Raw genomic sequence first — 6,066 nt, forward strand, 5'->3', positions numbered from 1 at the left:
TAAGTTATAACCTGCAGAACATCACTACGTGGACCAGTGCTTGAACATCAAGACAGAATTTGATCATTTGAAATAAGTCATATGCCTTATAGCAAAGACCATAATTTCCGGTCCATCAGTAAGAAGAGGAAGAAGAAGAAGGAGCTATAATTTCATTTAACTTACAGTTAATATGCTTCAACAAAACGGACGTTAGAAGTAAAGATCACGATCAAAGATGAGTCAGTGTAGTCAAAATAGCTACTATCTATAAAGAAAATCTACTTATAGGTCTATGGTTATACACACACACACACACACACAGCTCCCCTAAGAAGAAATAAGCAGCATATTAACGCATGTGGTCGATGTAATGTCGGAGTGTCCACATATCTTTGGTCATGCCTGTTCTGATAGGCCTGTGTTTCTGTCAGAATCACAAATCACGTGGACCCGAGAAGTGTGTGCCGACGGGTCGAACAACTTCAGTATCAGCTTCAGTGGCTAATCCGTGCGAATTTATTAAATTGAAGTAAAACAAAATTCAAGAATAAATTTACAATTTTCATATTTTAACTGTTTTATATGAAACTATTTTCTCATGTCCGTTCTCACCATTTCCCACATTCACGTGAGGTAACAACAAATACTGCACAAATCTTTTTTTTTTTGTTTACAGAAGAATAAACGTCAAATGTGTGAATCAAGTAAAATCATATGAAAATGACGTGATTTATGCGCGTCCCACCTGTCACACCAATCTAGCTTACTTCCTCACCACACTGCACTGTTCCTTTAAATGACATCACTAAGAGGAAATGACATCATTTAAGATTTTGAAGGAGACAAATTCAAATGTTGTCCCGTTTTGATTTTCTTTGAGAACATCTTTTGGTACATTTTTTCATTCAAAACCATGAGCATCACATGTCCGCCCTGTCGGGGAAAACATTTTTATATCTGCGTATAACTTTCTGCTAAACGTGGTGTTAGCTTTGACCACAGAATGGCAACCGTTTTACTTCTAAACCAAATGTGTTTAACAGATACTAACATATTCTTCACACGAAACAGGCTTCATAATTCCATGTTTGGTGATGATCAAAATCTCAAAATTCTGAGGTCCGATCTGAAGTTTCCTTTGAATGACCCGCACGGGGTTTACAGCACAAACTCAAAGTCACATCATATAAGGTTTTACCCAGAAAATATCGATGATCTCATACTGATAAGATAAATTATGGGGCGGATTATTAATAAATCAGGTTCAGATTAGTTGCAGGACGGTGTCTCTGTCCAAGGCACTGAAAGTCCCCCGCAGAGCTTCACTGTTGATCCCGAGGATGAATTGATCCATACATAAAATAAATAAATAAAACAGCGTTTACATACTTTAAATGTAACGTCTGTGGGACGGAAGCTGACTGAAGTCAAATTTAAACTGATTCCAGAGACATGCATCAGCCTTTAAATCTAATTTGATCAGCTACCATGGAGTCGTGTATCCGGGTAGGCTGTTGTTTCTAGGATTATTTATTACAGTTATTTTTAAACACACTAATTCTGATATCTTCAGTGAGTATATTTAAGCGTGGCTATTTTAGAAGCTTTAATAATTAATTCCGAGATACGGTAAAACAAAATGAAGGGAATAAGTGTTTGTATTTAACGCAGACTAAATGAAAATTTACACAATGAACAACACTTCTTGGAAGTTGGAGGAATCTGTACTAATTTCCTTATTATTTCTAACAGACACTATTGTTTGTCTTTTCCACAAATTACCTAAACCCCACAGCTGCGAGCTCCTGAGACAATGTGGAAAATAAATGAATGTGCATGTGAATGTGGTTTTATCTAATTTTCCAACAGCACAAACGGCCTACAATATCCTGGACACAAAACCTGTCTGCTCTGGATTAAAATGATCAGGAAAGCTACACAGGTGCTTGACCAGCTTCTGAGATCCCTCATGTTGACCCACTGAAAGAACCCACGGCCACCAGGGGGCGTCAGCAGCATTCAGTTTCCAATTTTCCAATCATCACGATGGCGATGCTGTGAAGGCTTCACAAGCCGGAGCGCCTACACATCAGAGATGAGATTCTTTCTTATTCGTTGAAAAGAAATCCTCTCCGATTGAGGGAGAGAAAAAAAAACTCTCCCAGGTCACAATAACATGCGGCGAAGCATACACAAAAGCCTATAGAGAAACAGATACATTTGCAATGTTAGGAAACACTAAAGGAGGATTTCAACTGAATATCTTGATATAAATTCATGGCCTTCGCACAATGAGCTGACAGAAATACGCTCGCTGTTGAATCATTTAGTGCTCACAAGGAACTATTTTGATGGCAAGTTGTTCAAAAGATCATCCAGTGAGTTCTGGTTAAAGCTCGTAAACAGCAAGCAATATATATATTTTTTTAATTCTATTTTTTTTTTTAGTTGTTGGATATTGGAGAGGGTGGAAGCTGCTTTGATTGAAAAGAAAAGAAAAAAAAAACGGTGGAGAACAAAAGCTCTGCTGAAAAGGACAAGTTTCCCCCTGCTGAGTGACCTCCACCACTTCAGGACGCGTGTTGAGAGGGAAAATGTGACAGTATCAGAGTTAGTCCTTCACTGCTACGCTGTTTATTTATTGTCTTCAAGTGAAAAAATAAAATGAAAAAAAAAAACAAACAATAACAACTGTTCCAAAGCCCAGACAGTGAATTCCACTTTGAATTGTGAGGACAGCGAGGGCTTATTATAAGGACAACCACGGCAGGGACAACAGCAAGCAGTGATCCAACGGTGGAAGACGGGTTCACATCTGTTACTTATCTTTAAAAGTAACAATACCACTATGTGGAAATATGAAAGTGAAGGTACAGGCGTATTAGCATCAAAATACATTTACTTATCATGAGAAATGGCCAATTACAGAAGCATATTTGTGTTAGCAGGCTAGTTGATTATACAGTCAGTGGCCACTTTATTAGGTACGCGTGTAGCCCTACTACTGCAGTCCAATTCAGCAGCTCTGCCACAACATCCCCCTTTACAGTGCTCATAACGTTCAGTTTTAAATGTCAAAACTGGCTTTATTACTGAGGAGCTGCTCTAATGGACTCCATTTGACCCCCTCTCAATATAATGCAATCCAGTACAACACTGCACATCAGTGATAAAACATAAGGTTTGTTAAAACAAACAAACAAACAAACACAAAACCTTCATGACAGTATCAAAAAAGAAAAAAACCAAAGTCATCAAAAGCAGACTTCATGACATCACAACTGTGAAGGTCCTACCTAATAAAGTGGACACTGCATATTTTATATGAGTAATCTGCATCAGCATAGTGATAAAAGCTGTCAGATAAATGCAGTGGTGAGAAAAGTACAATATTTTCTTCAGAAAAGCAGTGCAGCAGAGGTATGAAGTAAAATGAAAATAACCTGCTATCGTAGTTTACAAGCAGGCTACTTCAAAAGCGCACTCATAGTCCATCTGGATGATGACCACCTTCTCCCAGACTAACACTGTAGCTTGAACAATCTGCAACAAACGTCGGATTGCGTTCAATGACAACGTTTGTGGGAATGTGCTGACAGTCCAGTCCAGTTAGGTGTCCCCATCCGCATTAAAACCCGGCATTTGAACTGGTTTCCCAAGCAAACTAAATGCATGTCTCCAGCTGTGTTCTTTACAGGCCGTCGCTCTTCACACCACAAGTCAAATGTCGAGCTACCATAAACAAACCTTTCGCTTTGGCGACTGTTCAGCTGAACTACGTACTTTTATTTTTTTTGCCAATGTGAAGCTTCGATTTGTTCATCTCAGTTTAATGTTTTGGAAGCTCCGGTTTTGTTTGTTCTTCAGTTTTAAAATGGATGGTCTGGAAAAATGTTGTTCGGCTTGTGACAAAAACTTTGGCAGTCAAGCTGTTTGTAACATTTTTAATTTTTAGACCTCCCGCCAGTCAGAAACCAGATTCAAATGAGCACGTTTTAAGAAACTCAGCTCTCAAGGGTGTGTCCTTCAACAACTGCTCCTGTTGTTGACTGATGGTCATCTGGTCGCGGTTGCAGATAATTAAACAAGAGGTTTTGAACATCAGCATGATGGTCGGTTTGCCAAGACCGAGAAATGCTTGAAGACACACTGAAAAGGGTGGACGCTTCAAGGTTCCTTGGATCCACCATCTCTCTCTCTCACACAGTCTATTGAAACTTGTTGGTAAAACATCTATACGATCTTTTTTTTTAATTTTAAAGGTTTAAAGGGTTCGTTTTCTGCGCCTGTTGGTGTGAATGAAGAAGCAACGATTCACTTTGACATTAACTGCCGGCCGTGCAAAGCGTCCTCGCCGTCACATTCACAACAAGTTTTGCTATACGGCAACTTGAGAGAGGAGCCAGCTGGACAAGGCCGTTTCTACAACATGAAATTCTCTGTTTCCGGTACTGTACCCTAAATAACAGGTTACATTGTACGTACAAACTGGAGCTCCTTTACATCACTGCGCTGTAAACAACTCGCCTGAGGAGTACATGTGGTTGTTTGGACTTTTTCTACGAGAATATAAACATTTTAATCTGAATGTGGCCGTTCAGGCTCCTCTAGCGTAGTTAAATCTTATTTGTTTTAATCTGGGACAGAACTCCACTCAATTTCCCATACAATAATAAAAAAATACATTATTTAAGTATCAATTAGTACTAGAATTAATCTTATGACTTGGCACAGTGGAGTAATTATATATTTTTGACATTCTGGTAGGCTTTAAAGTAAGGTGTTTTAACAGTTTGCGTCTTTATCAAAAATAGCTAAGTAGGTGATAACATATGGATCAGATCTAATAAGATGCAGACGAGCTGTGCAGACAGACAGACAGACAGACAGACAGAGCTGTCAGGTCTGTGCACATAATAAAGACGTATAGTCAATGCAGCAGCCCGTCCTTCAGCGCTTATCGCAACCACAGCTCAAAGAGTTAACAGCACTTGTGTGACAGTCTTTAACTTGTCAAAAATACTCTGAAGCTGAGGGCAGCTCGGCCCAACGCAGAGTCAAACAAATACAAAAAAATGAAATGCTTTCTCTACAACGGCAAGATGAAAAACAAGAAGATGAGAGCTTTCATTTCACCTATACAGCACTCAACCGACTGTAAGCGCTTAAGAAACGACTGCAGGGCTGTGGGCTGCACCTACGAGTGGACTACAACAAGCCAGAAAACAAACAACTGGTAATTAAATCCTTTTTAATAGGCCAAGCCATGAGCTCACACTGTACGTACACACGCACACACACACACACACACACACACACACGGGGGAAGTTGTGATTTCCGTGCCCCCAGACTACCCTCACAGGAGTCTTTTCTTTGGAGAGGGACCCGCGGTCGCTTCCCTTTACAAAACAGCGGCGGGGCCCCTTTTGTCCGAGCGGGGACCCCAGACCCATCATTAGCACTGATTACCGCTGACCAGTTTGACAACCTTATTGACTGCGAGAAAGACTTTTTCATCTAGTCCCCCGGTCGTCCTTATTTTCAATAGAAACGGAAATATTCAGCCATTTTGCCTCCGCTGTTTGAAAGAGGAGCAGCAAAAATAAAAAGAAGACCCCCCCTGCCTCCCCACCTCCGCCCCAACCCCATTTATTTCTTTTCACTCGTTTCCTCTCTCTATCTGTCTCTCCACACAGATTTAGCTTCTTATGTTGTTCAAACTGAAAGGCTTTTGTGTGTTTCAGAAGTTACTGTAGCCTAATTAATTGCAAATTGGACGAAACCAGGTGTCTGTCCCATCAGTTGGAAGAGCTCAACTTTAACTCCTGCTTCAGTCTGCTTTGCTCACTTTGCTCTTATCCTGTTTCATCATCACAGTAAAACTTTTAAACTGCAGGCGATTTGTTGTGATTCAAAGTCTATTTATAGGCAGGGAGAACACACCGTGCAGGTGAATGTATTTTACTGATTTACTAACTGTTTTCAACCAGGGAGGGAATAATGAAACTCCAGAGTTTGAGTTTGCGAAGATGCTGCAGACGTATTGCAGTAAATAAGTATAAAATACAATAGTAAAACAAACT

The sequence above is a fragment of the Scatophagus argus genome, chromosome 15, assembly GCF_020382885.2.
Source record: "Scatophagus argus isolate fScaArg1 chromosome 15, fScaArg1.pri, whole genome shotgun sequence".
NCBI classification, from domain to species: domain Eukaryota; kingdom Metazoa; phylum Chordata; class Actinopteri; family Scatophagidae; genus Scatophagus; species Scatophagus argus.